Source organism: Pristiophorus japonicus, chromosome 23 (assembly GCF_044704955.1).
Source record: "Pristiophorus japonicus isolate sPriJap1 chromosome 23, sPriJap1.hap1, whole genome shotgun sequence".
Lineage (NCBI taxonomy): Eukaryota > Metazoa > Chordata > Chondrichthyes > Pristiophoridae > Pristiophorus > Pristiophorus japonicus.
In genome coordinates this window covers 17,064,630-17,082,381 of record NC_091999.1, presented here as the reverse complement: position 1 = coordinate 17,082,381, position 17,752 = coordinate 17,064,630, and the positions used below count along the sequence as shown (strand labels likewise).

General features: G+C 48.5%; 1 protein-coding gene and 1 pseudogene across 1 annotated transcript in view; one reads left to right on the top strand and one right to left on the bottom strand.

Moving 5' to 3' along the window:
* Positions 1–5,120, bottom strand: part of LOC139235311 (zinc finger protein 229-like) — a 29,681-nt pseudogene extending 24,561 nt beyond the window's left edge.
* Positions 1–17,752, top strand: part of LOC139235407 (zinc finger protein 850-like) — a gene marked incomplete at its 5' end in the record, with an annotated part of 112,392 nt that overhangs the window by 33,930 nt on the left and 60,710 nt on the right. The window lies entirely within an intron of this gene.

Sequence of the window (17,752 nt, the reverse complement as noted above, 5' to 3'; positions counted from 1 at the left end):
AACTGGGGGATGCTAACACTGGGACTGGAGTAAGACACTTCAACTGGGGGAGGCATAAACTGTGACTGGGCTAAGGCACTTCAACTGGGGGAGGGATACACTGGGATTAGGGTAAGGCACTTCGGCTGGGCAAGGCATGCACTGCGACTGGGGTAAAATACTTTGGCTGGGGGAGGCATGCACTCACACTGTGGCAAGGCACTTAAGCTGGGGGAGGTGTGCACTGGGACTGGGGTAAGGCACTTCGGCTGGGATAGGCATAAACTGCGACTGGTTTAAGGCACTTTGGTTGGTGGAGGCATATACTCATACTGGGACTGGGACAAGGTACTTTGGCTGGGAGAGGCATGCAATGGCACTGGTGTAAGGGACTTCGGCTGGCAGAGGTGTGCACTCGAACTGGAGTAAGGCACTTCAACTGGTGGAGGCATACACTGGGACTGCGGTTAGGCATTTCAACTGGGAGAGGCATGCACTGGGACTGGGGTAAGGCACTTCATCTGGGGAGGGACACAGTGGGACTGGGGTAAGGCACTTCGGCTGTGGGAGGGATACACTGCAACTCGGGTAACGCACTTCAACTGGGGGAGGGATACCTGGGACTTGTGTAAGGTACTTCAACTGGGGGATGCTAACACTGGGACTGCGGTAAGGCACTTCAACTGAGGGAGGGATAAACTGGGACTGGGGTAAGGCAATTCGGCTGGGGTGGCATTCACTGGGACTGGTGTAACGCACTTCAGCTGGGGGAGGCATATACTGGGACTGCGGTAAGACAATTCGGATGAGCGAGAATGCAATGGGACTGGATTAAGCCACTTCGAGTGGGGGAAGCCTGCACTGGGACTGGGGTAAGGCACTTCGGCTGGGGGAGGCATATACTGTGACTGGGGTAAGGCACTTTGGCTGGGGGAGGCATATACTGGGACTGGGGTAAGGCACTTTGCCTGGGGGAGGCATGCACTCTGACTGGGGTAAGGCACTTTGGCTGGGGGAGGCATGCTCTGTGACTGGGGTAAGGCACTTCGGCTGGGGGAGGCATGCACTTGAACTTTGGTAAGGCCCTTCGGCTGGGGGAGGCAAATACTGGGACTGGGGTAAGGCACTTTGGCTGGGGGAGGCATGCACTGTGACTGGGGTAAGGCACTTCGGCTGGGGGAGGCATGCACTTGAACTTTGGTAAGGCACTTCAGCTGGGGGAGTGATACACTGGGACTGGGGTAAGGCACTTCAGCAGTGGGAGGCATATATTGGGACGGTGTTAAGACACTTCGGATGAGGGAGAAATGCAATAGGACTAGGGTAAGGCACTTTGGCTGGGGGAGGCCTGCACTGGGACTGGGGTAAGGTATTTTGGCTGGGGGAGGCATGCACTCTGACTGGGGTAAGGCACTTTGGCTGGGGGAGGCATGCACTGTGACTGGGGTAAGGCACTTCGGCTGGGGTAGGCATGCACTTGAACTTTGGTAAGGTCCTTCGGCTGGAGGAGGCATATACTGGGACTGGGGTAAGGCACTTTGCCTGGGGGAGGCATCGACTAGGACTGGGGTAAGGCACTTCAACTGGGGGAGGCTTATACTGGTACTGGGGTAAGGCACTTTGGCTGTGGGAGGCATATACTTGGACGGTGGTAAGATACTTCGGCGGGAGGAGAAATGCAATGGGACTAGAGTCGGGCACTACTGCTGGGTTAGGCATGCACTGGTACTGGGTAAGACATTCAGCTGGGGGAGGCATATCTTGGGACTGGGGTAAAGCCCTTCTGCTGGGGGAGGCATGTATTGGGACTGGGGTAAAGTACTTCGGCTGGGGGAGGCATGCACTGGGATGTGGGTAATGCATTTTGACTGGGGGAGGCATGTATTTGACTGGGGTAACGCACTTCGGCTGGGGGAGGCATGTATTGGGATGGGGGCAAGGTACTTTGGCTGGCCCTTGCTATCTTATGGGGAGCTCTGTCCTCTGTCGCTTCAGGAAGTCAAAGTGGATCAAGTTACAATTTGCAAAGTCAGTGAGACCTTGGGATGGGCGGTTCCAGTTATACATTCCAGTGAAATCTCAGGGTGTGGCTTATCCTCCAAGGGACCAATCATAGACAAATGGTGCGGCGTGGCGGCCATTTTGGCAGTACAAATAAGCGCGTTCTTTATTAACTCGCTCCCTCCCTCCGCCCATCTCTCACCTGCTGACTTACCCACTGTGCACACTCAGCTCACACTGCCCGGCTGATTGACGGCAGCTCCCGACCAATAGGGAGAGTGGGGGCAGGGCTGGAGGACCAGGCAGGCGGTTGATCCTCCAACCAATCACAGTGTACGAGAGGTGGGGCTTGCAGCCCCCCAGTGGGCGGGGCTGGGTCTGGATCTCGCTCATTGGCTGAAACTCTGCCCCATTGTTAAAGCTGATGTCCCTCAAACTCCAGGAGGAAATGGGACATTTCTGTCGTGGCTTTAAACAGACGGAACTCTGTGGGGTGGAGGATACATTGCAGCATTTGGTAGTGACATGGATTCATTCAGGCCAGACAGTGGGGATTATTTCTGGAAATAACACAGTGTAGTTGTTTCTGTTGAAACAGACGAAACCCTGTCGTTGTGGAGCAACCACACTTCTCGTGTCCTGGTCAATCACGTGTGCAACAAGTGTCGTCATGGAAGTAAAGGATGGTATCAAATTGGAAAAAATGGCAGATAATGTTGTGAAGGACAGTGGAAGGCCAGAGGATTGGGAATTTTTAAAAACCTGCAAAGGACGACTAAAAAATGAAAAAGACAGATAAGATAGCAGATGAGAGCAAACTAGCAAGAAATATAAAAACAGACAGCAAGAGCTTCTACAGGGATATAAAAAGGAAACGAGTATCTAAAGTAAACATTGCTCGCTTAGAGATTGACATTGGAGATTTACTAATGGGAAACACGGAAATGGCAGAGATTTTGAACGAATATTTTGTATTAGGCTTCACGGTAGAGGACACTAAAAACATACCAACAGTTGATAACCAAGGAGCTATTGCGGAGGGGGAGTTGGGGGGATGACTTAAAACAATCACTATCACTACAGATAAAGTGCTAATCAAACTAATGTGACTAAAGGTGGACAAGTCCTCTGGACCTGATGGCATGCATCCTCAGGTCTTAAAATAATTAGTTGCAGAGATAGTGCATGCATTGGTTGTAATCCACCAAAATTCCCTGAATTCTGGAGAGGTCCCAGTGGACTGGAAAACTGCAAATGTAACATGCCTATTCAAGTAAGGAGCGAGACAGAGAGCAGGAAACTATACATCAGTTAGCCTACCATCTGTCAGTGGGAAAACACTCGAGTTCATCATTAAGGAAGTACGAGCAGAACATTTAGAAAACCATACTGCAGTTAGGCAGAATTAGCATGATTTTATGAAAGGAAAATCATGTTTGACAAATTTTCTGTAGTTGTTTAAGGATGTAACGAGCAGAGTGGATAAGGGAGAATCACTTGATGTTGTATATTTTGATTTCCAGAAAGCATTCAATAAGGTGCCACACAAAATATTACTGCACATGCTAAGAGCTCACGGGGTTGGGTGTAATATATCAGCATGGATAGAGGATTGCTGACCTAACAGAAAACAGAGAGTCCGGATAAATGGGTCATTTTCAGGTTGGCAAACAATAACTAGTGGGGTGCCACAGTGATAAGTACTGGGGCCTCAACTAATTACAATTTATATTAATGACTTGGATGAAGGGACCGATTGTAACATAGCCAAATTTGCCGATGGTACAAAGATAGGTGGGAAAGCAAGTTGTGAGGAGGTCGCAAAGAATCTACAAAGGAATATAGATAGGTTCAATGAGTGGGCAAAAATCTGGCAGATGGGTTAAATTTTACAGGTGCTTTACTTTGGTAGGAAAAAAAAAGCAAATTATTATTTAGATGTGGACGATTATAAAATGCTGTTATACAGAGAGATCTGGGGATTCTTGTACATGAAACTCAAAATGTTTGCATGCAGGTACAGCAATAATCAGGAAGGCAAACTGAATGCTGGCCTTTATTGCAAAGGGGATGGAGTCTAAAAGTAGGGAAGTCCTGCTACAACTGTAAGACCACACCTGGGCTACTGTGCACAGTTTTGGTCTGGACTTGTCTCCATTCTCGTGCCGAGAGGATTGACACACCCAGATGGGAAGGACAACATTTGGGTACACTGATTCCCCAATTCCTATTCCCCTTCTTTCTGGTGGATATGGAGGGGCCACTGTGTGTAATGAGCAAGTCATTAAGAATTGTCAGCAAGCTCTTTCCAATTGGAGATTTTATTCAGTGGAAACTTTCACACACTATTGTAGATTTTGTACCAAAGATCAAGTTAGGGTTAAAGTAAAAGTTCATAAATTTATTGCAAAGTAAATTTCTGTTGAGAATTGCTGAATTAAGGGGAAAGATAACCCACAGTGTTTCTTAAATGGACACTGCAGCCCTGAGAACACAATCAGCAATATATCCAGAATATTAAAGTCCAGCCCAATTATCGGGTTATTAACATCAACAGAGACAAGCCCCAACTGTCAGAATGAACATGGTTCAGTCGGGATGTGATTAACAGCCTCAATAACAGCAGAATCCAACTCCTGCAGTCACTTGTGAACTCGCTGGTGTTTCAGCAGGTGGGATGCCTGAGTGAATCCCTTCCCGCACTCCGAGCAGGTGAACGGCCTCTCCCCAGTGTGTACTCGCTGGTGTCTCAGCAGGTTGGATGAACAAGTGAATCCCTTCCCACACTCATAGCAGGTGAACGGCCTCTCCTCAGTGTGAACTCGCTGGTGTGCCAGCAGGTTGGATGAACAAGTAAATCCCTTCCCACACTCAGAGCAGGTGAACGGCCTCTCCTCAGTTTGTACTCGCAGGTGTGACTGCAGGTGGGATGACTGAGTGAATCCCTTCCCACACTCCGAGCAAGTGAACGGCCTCTCCCCAGTGTGAACTCGCTGGTGTTTCAGCAGGTCGGATGACTGAGTGAATCGCTTCCCACACTCAGGGCAGGTGAACGGCCTCTCCCCAGTGTGACTGTGTTGATGAATTTCCAGGACAGATGGTGATCTGAATCCCTTCCCACAGTCCCCACATTGCCACGGTTTCTCCATGGTGCGGGTATCCTTGTGACTCTCCAGGTTGGACGATCAGTTGAAGCCTCGCCCACACACACAACACGTTTACAGTTTCTCCTCGCTGTGAATGGTGCGATGTTTCTTCAGGCTGTGTAACTGGTTAAAGCTCTTTCCACAGGCAGTGCACTGGAACACTCACTCGGGTTTGTGTGTCTCGGTGCTTTTCCAGTCACACAGATATTTGAAATCTTTTCGCAACGACAGAACAGACAAACATTTCTCCTTCCTCTTTCAAAGCCGATTATATTCGATGAATCGATGAATCGATTGGCTCCATCAGATCTTGACATGATGTTTGGTTTGTGTTTCCTGTCTGAAAATCTCCCCTTCTAATATGCTGTAAAAGGAGATAACAAAACTCATCACTGTCAGTACAAGACACAAATTCAGGATATACACATCTAGCTTCCATTGAACATTCTTTCCTCTCTTTTTTTTTCCAAAGCTGTACATCCCTGTCGCACACATTGTCCCTCCTGCAGCACTGAAATCCAAATCAACACACATTTCTAGCCTGTTTCTCCTCCACTCCCAGTTTTCACCACCAATTCTGGTTGGGTTCAGTTCTACACTCACTGGTTCCCGTCCCTCTCCTCCCCTGAACGTTCTGACTGTGGCTGGGTTCAGGTCGACATTCACTGGTTCCCCACTTCCGCTGAAGATGCTGAGTCTGGCTGTGTTCAGTTCCGCACTCACTGGTTCCCGTACCTCTTCTCCCCTGATGGGGCGGTCTCTGGCTGGTGTCATTTCTGCAATCACTGGGTCCTCTCCGTCCCTCCCCTCTTTCCCCACCGCTGAAGATGCTGACTCTGGCTAGGTTTAGTTCCACTGTCACTGGTTCCTCTCCCTTGAAGGTACTGACTATGGATGGGTTTAGTTCGACAGTCACTGGTTCCCCTCCGCTGAAGGTACTGACTCTGGCTGGGTTCAGTTCTAGACTCACTGGTTCCCCTCACCTGAAGGTGCTGACTCTGGCTGGGTTCAGTTCTACACTCACTGGTTCCCCTCCGCTGAAGGTACTGACTCTGGCTGGGTTCAGTTCTAGACTCACTGGTTCCCCTCACCTGAAGGTGCTGACTCTGGCTGGGTTCAGTTCTACACTCACTGCTTCCCCTCCCCTGAAGGTACTGACTCTGGCTGGGTTCAGTTCTACACTCACTGGTTCCCCTCACCTGAAGGTACTGACTCTGGCTGGGTTCAGTTCTACACTCACTGGTTCCCCTCCCCTGAAGGTGCTGACTCTGGCTGGGTTCAGTTCCAGACACTGACATCATTCACTTTCTTCCTGCACCAAGATGGCCGCGCATGCGCTGTGCTGCTCAGTGAATCAAATTGGCGGCGTGATCGGGGCAGAGGCGTGATGAGGGAGCATGCCTGAGATTTGGTGGGTGATCGTGATGGAGGTTCAGTGAATGTTTGGTGCAGAGATGGGGCAGGAGATTGTGGCGGAGGTGTGGCGAGTGTTTTTTGGAGGGGAAGCGGAGAGGGATCGTGGCGGAGGTGAAGCGAATGTTTGTGGTGGAGGAGTGGCGAGAGATCGTGGCTGAGGTGCGGCGAATGAGGGTACCGGGCGTAAAAGAGGCGAGAGCCCAGGGGCAGCACGGACCAGCCCACACTGTTATATTTGTGCACACTAGCTCCGTACAGCAAAACAGGTCTCCAGTAATCCGGATTAACCCTTGCCACTGGACCAATCCTAGCTCTGTCATGCCCGTGTAGTGGCTGGTGTGCAACGGTCACCACACGTTAAAAATAATTCACCCATAGGCATCTTCCACCTCCTCAATTGGAGGTCAGGACTGGAACATTGGGTCCTTCATTGAAACATCTGTGAACTCATGTCGAAACAAATAATCCTCGTTCGAGGGACCGGCTATGATCATCTAACCCGTGCTTTACCTGCCCTGGGATTGTTCAGAACAGTGTAGAAGGAGCTTTATTCTCTATCTATCCCATGCTGTAGTTTCCTCTGGCACTGACTCTCACTGGGGTACAGTTCCTTTGGCACGGATTTACTGTATATTTAATTCGTGCTGTACCTATCCTGGGAATGTTTGATAGGATCGTGTAGAGTGAGCTTTATTCATTATCTAACCAATGCAGTATCCACTCTGGAATGCATGGGACAGGTTGAGGGAGATATACTCCATATCTCACCTTGGAATGTCTCGTGGGATAGTGTTGAGGAAGCTTTACTCTGTATCTAAGTAAGGCAAGGATATCCTTCCTGAGAGAAGGAGACCAAAACAGTGCACAGGACTCCAGGTGTGGTAAGGGAGTGAAGGGTTCTGGGGAGTGGGCAGGGAAGTGGAGCTGAGTCTATGATCAGACCAGCCATCACCCTATTGAATGGGGAGCAGGCTCAGGGGTCCGGGTGGCCCACTCCTGCTCCCATTTCTCATGGTCTTATGTACCCAGCATGCCCTGGATGGGAGAATGTGCTGCACCCAGACTACAGGAGCTCAGTGCGCAGGCGCGGGTCCTGGCTGTGTTTGGAGCATGCGCGGTGCGTGTAATGACGTAATCGACACGTTTTGGATAGGCTCCTCAGAAGTGTCCTTTTCAGCAGGACAGAGCGGAGTAATGGATCAGCGGGGAGCCAGGGAGGCTTCATAACAACCGATGCCCGCTGTAAGCCCGGAATAATAACCGGAATATCGGTGGTTGCAGCTTCGAGGCTTTCTCCCGGTCACAGGCCCAGGCTAACGGCGGCCATCTTCGTGCAGGAAGGCAGGCTCAGCGCTCCGCTATTTTGATTCAGTGAGTAGCAGAGCGCATGCACCATCTTGGTGCAGGAACAAAGTGAATGATGTCAATGTCTGGAACTGAACCCAGCCAGAGTCAGTACCTTCAGGGGAGGGGAACCAGTGAGTGTAGAACTGAACTCAGACAGAGTCAGTACCTTCAGGAGAGGGGAACCAGTGAGTGTAGAACTGAACCCAGCCAGAGTCAGCACCTTCAGGGGAGGGGAACCTATGAGTGTTGAACTGAACCCAGCCAGAGTCAGTACCTTCAGGGGAGGGGAACCAGTGAGTGTAGAACTGAACCCAGCCAGAGTCAGCACCTTCAGGAGGCGGGGGAAACCAGTGAGTGTCGAACTGAACCCAGCCAGAGTCAGTACCTTCAGGGGGTGGGGGGGACAGGGAGGAGATAACAGTTCACGGGGTTGGGGGTAATATATTAGCATGGGTGGAGGATTGGCTGACTGACAGAAAACAGAGAGTCAGGATAAATGGTTGTTTCTCGAGTTGACAATCAGTAATTAGTGGGGTGTCGCAGGGATCAGTGCTGAGACTCCAGCTATTTACAATCCATATTAATGACTTGGAAGAAGGGACCGAGTGTAATGAAGCCAAGTTTGCTGATGATACAATGATGGGAGGAAAAGCAAGGTGTGAGGCAGGGACACAAATTCTGCAAAAGGACACAGGCAGGCTGAGTGAGTGAGCATAAATTTGGCAGACAGAGTATAATGTTGGAAAGTGTGAGGTCATGCACTTCAGCAGAAAAAAATTAAACAGCAAGTTATTATTTAAATGTTGAAAGGTTGCAAAGTGCTGCAGTACAGCGAGACCTGGAGGTACTTGTGCATGAAACATAAAAGGATATGCTGGTACAGCAAGTGATCAGGAAGGCCAATGGAATCGTGGCCTTTATTGCAAAGGGGATGGAGTATAAAAGCAGGGAAGTCTTGCTACTGTTGTACAGGGTATTGATGAGGCCACACCTGAAATATTGCGTGCAGTTTTGGTTTCCATATTTCGGAAAGGATCTACTTGCTTTGGAGGCAGTTCAGAGAATTTTCACAAGGTTGATTGCAGGGATGAGGGGGTTGACTTTTGAGAAAATGTTGAGGTTGGGCCTCTACTCATTGGAATTCAGAAGAATGAGCGGTGGTCTTAATGAAACGTGTAAGATTATGGGCCCAAGTTTCCACAGGATAAAAGACGGGCGCCCCTCCGAGCTGGGCGCCCGTTTTTCGCACCCAAAACGGTGCCAGAAAAAAAACGCGCTATTCTCGAGCGCTTTGCAGCTCCTTGTCTGTTTGGCGCGGCGCCAAGGGGGCGGAGCCTACACTCGCTCCGATTTTGTAAGTGGGAGGGGACGGGTACTATTTAAATTAGTTTTTACCTGCCGTTGCGCATGCGCGTTGGAGCGTTCGCGCATGCTCAGTGTGAAAACAAACATTGGCACTCGGCCATTTTTGTAGTTCTTTGTAGCTGTTTAATTTTTCAACATTTTTTAATTGAACCAAATTGCCATCAGCACATCAGCACTGAGGCTATCCTTCTCACTGTCTCCTCCCCCCGTCCCCTCCACGGCAACAAACGGCGGTTTCCTCCCCCTCCCTTCCCTCCGCGGCAACAAACCGGTCTCCTTCCCCTCCCTCCATGGCAACAAACTGGTCTCCTTCCCCTCCCTCCCCTGCGTGGCAACAAGCCGCTGTCTCCTTCCCCTCCCTCCCCTGCGTGGCAACAAGCCACTGTCTCCTTCCCCTCCCTCCCCTGCGCGTCAACAAGCCACTGTCTCCTTCCCCTCCCTCCCCTGCGCGGCAACAAGCCGCTGTCTCCTTCCCCTCCCTCCCCTGCGCAGCAACAAACGGCGGTTTCCTTCGAACAATGGCTGAAGCACTTTCACACAGGTAGGAAGATGGTTTATTTAATCTTTTCTTTGCTTATAAATGTTTATTCAGTTTGGATTTATTTGTATAATATTTGTAAAAGTTTTAATGAGGACTGATTGTAGAATTTAATGAGTTCCCTTCCCCCCTGACCTCGTTCTGGATGCCTAATTTGTAACCTGCATCTGATTTTTTAATGTGTAGAACAGGTTTTTTCAGTTCTACAAAAATCTTCACTTGCTCCATTCTACTTTAGTTTGGAGTACATTTTCACTGTGGAAACTTTGAAATCAGGCGTCAGTGGCCGGATACGCCCCATTTTGAAGAAAAAATTCTGTTCTAAAGTAGAACTGTTCTACCTCACTAGAACTGAAGAAAAAAAAGTGGAGAATTGCGATTTCTAAGATAGTCCGTTCTCCACCAGTTGCTCCTAAAAATCAGGTGCCAATCATGTGGAAACTTGGGCCCTATGAGGGGGGTTTGACAAGGTGGATGATGAGAGGAATTTCCACTGATAATGGGGAGACTAGAACTACGGGGCATAATCTTAGAATAAGGGGCCGCCCACTTAAAAGAAGACATTTCTTCTCGCAGAGGGTTGTGGATCTGTGGAATTCACTGCCTCAGAGAGCTGTGCAAGCCGGGACATTGAATAAATTTAAGACAGAAACAGAGATTCATAAACGCTAAGGGAATAAGTGGTTATGGGGAGCGGACAGGGGAGTGGACCCGAGTCCATGATCGGATCAGCCATGATCGTATTAAATAGAGGAGCAGGCTCGAGGAGCTGTATGGGCTATGCCTGCTCCTATTTCTTATGTTCTTATGTTAACTAGTGAGTGCAGAACTGAAACCAGACAGAGTCAGTACCTTCAGGGGAGGAGAGGGAGGGGAAACAGATTGTAGAACTGAACGCAGCAAGAGTCAGCACCTTCAGGGGAGGGGAACCAGTGAGTGTAGAACTGAACCCAGCCATAGTCAGTACCTTCAGGGGAGGGGAACCAGTGAGTGTAGAACTCAACCCAGTCAGAGTCAGCACATTCAGGGGAGGGGAACCAGTGAGTGTAGAACTGAACCCAGCCAGAGTCAGTACTTTCAGGGGAGGGGAACCAGTGAGTGTAGAACTGAACCCAGCCAGAGTCAGCACATTCAGGGGAGGGGAACCAGTGAGTGTAGAACTGAACCCAGCCAGAGTCAGTAACTTCAGGGGAGGGGAACCAGTGAGTGTAGAACTCAACCCAGCCAGAGTCAGCACATTCAGAGGAGGAATGCGAAGGGAACCGAGTGTCGAACTGAACCCAGCCAGAGTCTACACCTACAGGAGACGAGAGGGAGGGGAACCAGTGAGTGTAGACTTGACCCCAGCCAGAGTCAGCACATTCAGGGGAGGGGAAACCAGTGATTGCCGAACTGAACCCAGCCAGAGTAAGCACCTTCAGGGGAGGAGAGGGATGGGAACAAGTGAGTTTAGAAGTGAAACCAGACAGAGTCAGCATCTTCAGTGGAGGAGAGGAGGCAGTTCAGAGAAGGTTCACAATGTTGATTCCGTAAATGAGGGGGTTGACTTATGAGGAAATATTGAGGAGGTTGGGAGCAATATATTAGCATGTACAAAGGATTGGCTAACTAACAGAAAACAGAGTATTGGGATAAATGGTTCATTCTCAGGTTGGCAACCAGTAACTAGTGGGGTGCTGCAGGGATCAGTGCTGGGACCCCAACTATTTACAATCTATATTAACAACTTGGAAGAACGGGCCGAGTGTAATGCAGCCAAGTTTGCTGATGAAACAAAGATCATGGAAAAGCAATGTGTAAGGAGGACACAAAAAATCTGCAAAAGGGCATAGACAGGCTAAGTGAGTGGGCAAAAATTTGGCAGATAGTATATAATGTTGGAAAGTGTGAGGTCATGCACTTTGGCAGAAAAAAATGAAAGAGCAAGTTATTATTTAATGGAAAAAAATTGCAAACTGCTGCAGTATACGGGACCTGGGGGAACTTGTGCCTGACATGCTAAATGTTAGTACGCAGGTATAGCAAGTGATCAGGAAGGCCAATGGACTCTTGGCCTTTATTACAAAGGGGATGGAGTATAAAAGCAGGGAAGTCTTGCTACAGTTAGACAGGGTATTGGTGAGGCCACACCTGGAATACTGCATGCAGTTTTGGGTTCCATATTTACGAAAGGATATACTTGCTTTGGAGGCAGTTGAGAGAAGGTTCAGTAGGTTGATCCGGAGATGAGGGGGTTGGCTTATGAGGAAAGGTTGAGGAGGTTGGAGTTCAGAAGAATGAGAGGTGATCACATCGAAACGTATAAGATTATGAGGGGGCTTGACAAGGTGGATGCAGAGAGAATGTTTCCACTGATGGGGGAGACTAGAACTAGAGGGCATAATCTTAGAATAAAGGAGCGCCCATTTAAAACTGAGATGAGGAGGAATTTCTTCTCAAAGTTGTAAATCTGTGGAATTCACTGCCTCAGAGAGCTGTGGAAGCTGGGTCATTTAATAAATTTGAGACAGAAATAGACAGTTTATCAACCGATAAGGGAATAAGGGGTGATGGAGAGCGGGCAGGAAAGTGGAACTGAGTCCATGGTCAGATCAGCCATGATCGTATTTAATGGCGCAGTCGGCTCGAGGGACTGTATGGCCTACTCCTACTCCTATTTATGTTCTTATGAGTTTGGAACTGAACCCAGCCACAGTCAGCACCTTCAGGGGAGGGGAACCAGTGAGTGTAGAAATGAACCCAGCCACAGTCAGCACCTTCAGGGGAGGGGAACCAGTGAGTGTAGAACTGAACCCAGCCACAGTCAGCACCTTCAGGGGAGGGGAACCAGTGAGTGCATAACTGAACCCAGCCACAGTCAGCACCTTCAGGGGAGGGGAACCAGTGAGTGCATCACTGAACCCAGCCACGGTCAGCACCTTCAGGGGAGGGGAACCAGTGAGTGTCGAAATGAACCCAGCCACAGTCAACACCTTCAGGGGAGGGGAACCAGTGAGTGTAGAACTGAACCCAGCCACGGTCAGCACCTTCAGGGGAGGGGAACCAGTGAGTGTCGAAATGAACCCAGCCACAGTCAGCACCTTCAGTGGAGGGGAACCAGTGAGTGTAGAACTGAACCCAGCCACGGTCAGCACCTTCAGGGGAGGGGACAGAGGGCAACCAGTGATTGTCGATTAAATTGGATTTTAGAATCTCACTGTCGAAAGACCCTGGCAATAGGCAAAGTCGGACAGCAGCAAACCCGGTTGCCCGAGCAACAGGAGGATGGAGCTGTAATAATAAAGTACATCACAGACAATGTTCCAAGAAATCGCATGGGACAGGATGTTCGGCTGCTAGAATGTAAACCAGTCAGCTGAGACCGCGAGGTGTGCACTTCTCTGGAAATGTCACACACATTGTGGTTGAGATGTACAAACCACACAATTCGAGCAAAATTGTATTAATGCACTGTCAACACCATGTTTTAGAAGCATTGTTAAATGTCATGAAACCTTGCGTCGGGCCGAGCAGGTGTGTCTCTGACCAAAATAGGTCAATGTCGCTGTAAAACTGAACCCAGCGAGAGTCAGCACCTTCAGGGGAGGGGAGAGATGTGAAGGAGGGGAAGCATGGAGTACAGAACTGAACCCAGCCACAGAAGGTACCTTCAGGTTCACTGCCTGGTTGCCCTCCCGTCTGGTGTAGCAATCCCCTCAGCACGGGAATGGAGACAAGTCCAGACCAAAACTGTACGCAGTACTCCAGGTGTGGTCTTACCAATACCCTGTCCAGTTGTAGCAGGACTCCCCGACTTTTATACTCCGTCCCCCTTGCAATAAAGGCCAGCATTCCATTTGCCTTCCCGATTACTTGCTGAACCTGCATACTAACTTTTTGAGTTCCATGTACAAGAAACCCCAGATCCCTCTGTATAACAGTATTTTGTAATCGTCCATTTAAATAATAATTTGCTTTTTTATTTTTCCTACCAAAGGAGATAACCTGACATTTACCACATTATAGTCCATCTGCCAGATTTTTCCCCACTCACTGAGCCTGTTTATATCACTTTGTAGATTTGTTGCGTCCTCCTCACAACTTGCTTTCCCACCTATCTTTGTATCAGCAGCAAATTTGACTGCGTTACACTGGGTCCCTTCATCCAAGTCATTGATATAAATTATAAATAGTTGAGGTCCCAGCGGCACCCCACCAGTTACAGTTTGCCAACCTGAAAATGACCCATTTATCCCGACTCTGTGTTTTGTGTGTTACCCAATCCTCGATCCATGCTGAAATAGTATCGACAACCCCGTGAGCTCTTAGCTTGTGCAGTAACCTTTTGTGTGGCACCTTATCGAATACTTTCTGGAAATCCAAATATGCAACATCAACGGGTTGTCCTTTATCCACTCTGCTCGTTACATCTTCAAACAACTCCAGCAAATTTGTCCAACATAATTTCCCTTTCATAAAACTATGCTGACTCTGCTTGACTGCAATATGATTTTCTAAATGTCCTGCTACTACTTCCTTAATGATGGACTCCAGTATTTTCCCATTGACAGATGGTAGGCTAACTGGTCTATAGTTTACTGCTTTCTGTCTCCCTCCTTTCTTCAACAAGGATGTTACGTTTCCAGTTTCCAGTCCACTGGGACTGCTCCAGAATTCAGGGAATTTTGGTAGATTACAACCAGTGCATCCACTATCTCTGCAGCCATTTCTCTTAAGACCCTGGGATGCATGCCATCATGTCCAGGGGACTTGTCCACCTTTAATCCCATAAGTTTGCTGAGTACTTTATCTCCAGTGACAGTGAGAGTGATTCTTTTAAGGTCCTTGCCCCCAGCAATAACTCTTATCAACTATTGGGATGTTTTTAGTGTCCTCTATCGTGAAGACCGATAGAAAATATTTGTTCAAAGTCTCTGCCATTTCTGTGTTTCCCATTACTAATTCTCCAGTCCCATCCTCAAAAGGATCAACGTTTACTTTAGCTACTCTCTGCAGAAGCTCTTACTGCCTGTTTTTATATTTCTTGCTAGTTTGATCTCGTATGCTATCATCTCTGTCTTTATCATTATTTTTAGTCGTCCTTTGCTGGTTTCTAAACATTTCCCAATCCTCTGGCTTTCCACTGTCCTTGGCAACATTGTATGTGTTTTTTTTCAATTTGATACCATCCTTTGCATCCTTCGTTAGCCAGGGATGGTTCATCCTTCTCTTAGTATCTTTATTTCTCTGCTGAGATTAAGAAATATCTCCTTAAATGTTTGCCACTGAATTTCTACAGTCTTACCCTTTTACATATTTTCCCAGTCCACTTGGTGTCAGTGACAAGGATTGGTTTATATCACATGGGAGGAGATTGGTGTCAGTGACTGTGGGGTTAATTCAACCTTCTTTGACCTGACCAAGGCCTTTGACACTGTCAACCGTGAGGGATTATGGGGTGTACTTTTCAAATTCGGCTGTCCTCAAAATTTGTCACCATCCTCCACTTGCTTGGTGATAACATGCAAGCTGTGATCCTGAGCAATGGATCCACCACAGACCCAATTCATGTACGGACCGGGGTGAAGCAAGGCTGTGTCACTACACCCACGCTCTTCTCCATCTTCCTTGCTGCATTGCTACATCTCACCGTCAGTAAGCTTCCTGCTGGAGTGGAGATAATCTACAGAATAAATGGGAAACTGTTCAACCTCCATCGCCTTCAGACCAGATCCAAGGTCGTGCCATCCTCTGTCATCGAATTACAATATGCAGATGATGCTTGTGTCTGCGCTCACTCAGAGGACGAGCTCCAAACCATCGTCAACACATTCACCGTAGTGTCTGAGAGCATAGGCCTTACACTAAACATCTCTGTAAAAGAAAGGTGCTCTATCAACCTATCCCCACCACACAGCACTGCCCTTCACCCCCACCCCACCCCGGATGATCAAAATCCATGATGAGGCCTTTGGCAAAATGGTCCATTTTTCATACCTCGAGAGCCTGCTGTCAACAAGGGCACATATCAATGACTAGGGCCAACACCACCTTCTGTGTGTCAGCACAGCCTTCGGTCGCCTAAGTCATAAGTCAAGGACACCCTCAAGGCCTCCTTGAAGAAGTTTAACATCCCCACCGACACCTGGGAATCCCTGGCACAAGATCGCTCAGAGTGGAAGAGAATAATCCGTGAGGGCGTCGAACACTTCGAGTCTCTCCACCTGGAGCAAGTGGAGACCAAGTGCTGATGGCGGAAGGAGCACACGACAACCCAAGCACTTCAACAAACCGGCAGTTCAACCAACGGACTTTCAACCACCGTCTGTCCAACCTGCGACAGAGACTGTAGCTCCCGCATTGGACCTAACAGACATCTGAGACCTCATTTGTAATATGGAAGCAAGTCATCCTCGACTCCAAGGGACTGCCTATGATGATGGTTGGTTTATATCAGACAGGAGGGGATTGGTGTCAGTGACTGTGGGGTGGGTTTATATCAGACAGGAGGGGATTGGTGTCCGTGACTGTGGAGTGGGTTTATATCAGACAGGAGGGGATTGGTGACATGGAATCATAGCAGTTTACAACACAGAAGGAAGCCATTTGGTCCACTGTGTCTGTGGCTGAAAAAGAGCTATCCAGCCTAATCCCACTTTCCAGCTCTTGGTTCAGAGCCCTGTAGGTTACGGCACTTCCAGTGCGTATCCAAGTACTTCGGTAAATGCGATGAGGGTTTCCGCCTCTACTGTTCTTTCAGGCAGCAAGTTCCAGACTCTGGAGGTTATGCTAGGACTGTGTAAAACACTAGTTAGACCACAGCTAGAGTATTCGCACAGTTCTGATTACCACAGTGCAGGAAATATGTCTTTGCACTGGAGAGGGTACAGATGAGATTTACAAGGATGTTGCCTGGACTAAAGAATTTTAGCTGAAGAATTTTAGATGGGCTGTTGTTAATTTCTTTGGAATAGAGGAGACTGAGGATAGAACTGCATACAAAATTATGGAGGGTCCCAGATGGAGTGGATAGGAAGGGCACAAGAACATGAGGACAAATAAATAGGAGTAGGCCATCGGACCCCTCGAGCCCACTCCGCCATTCAATAAGATCATGGCTGATCTGATCTTGGTCCCAACTCCACTTCCCTGCCCATTCGCATAAACTGTCGACTTCTTTATCTATCAAAAATCTGTCGATCTCCACCTTAAATATGTTCAATGACCCAGTCTCCAGAGTTCTCTGGGACAGAGAATTCCAAAGATTCACGACCCTCTGGGAGAGAAATTCTTCCTCATTTCCATTTTAAATGGACAACCTCTTATTCTGAAACTATGCATCCTAGTTCTAGTTTCCCTCACGAGGGGAAACATCCTCTCTGCATCGACCCTGTCAAGCCCCCTCAGCATCTTATACATTTCAATATCACCTCTCAGTCTTCTAAACTCCAATGAGTACAGGCTCAACCGATCTTCATATGACAACCCCTTCATCTCAGGAATCAACCTCGTGAACCTTCTCTGAACTGACCTATTTCCCTTCGGAGACAGGTCAATAACCAGGGGGCACAGATTTAAAGTAATTGGTAGAAGGATTAGAGGGGAGTTGAGCAGAAACTTTTCACCCAGAGGTTGGTGGGGGTCTGTAACTCACTGCCTGAAAGGGTGGTAGAGGCAGAAACCCTCACCACATTTGAAACATACTTGGATATGCACTGGAAGTGTCATAACCCACAAGGCTGTGGAGCAAGAGCTGGAAAGTGGGATTAGGCTGGATAGCTCTTTTTCGACCGGTACAGACACAGTGGGCCGAATGGCCTCATTCTGTGCTGTAAATGTCGATGATTCTGTGGTCGTTGTAATCCCCGACTATTGCTGCCCTATTGGTTTTGGCCTTCTCAGAAACCTTCCTCCATATTTGCTTTTCTATCTCCCTGACTGTTTATAGTACACTCCCAACATTGTGATTGCCCCGCTTTTG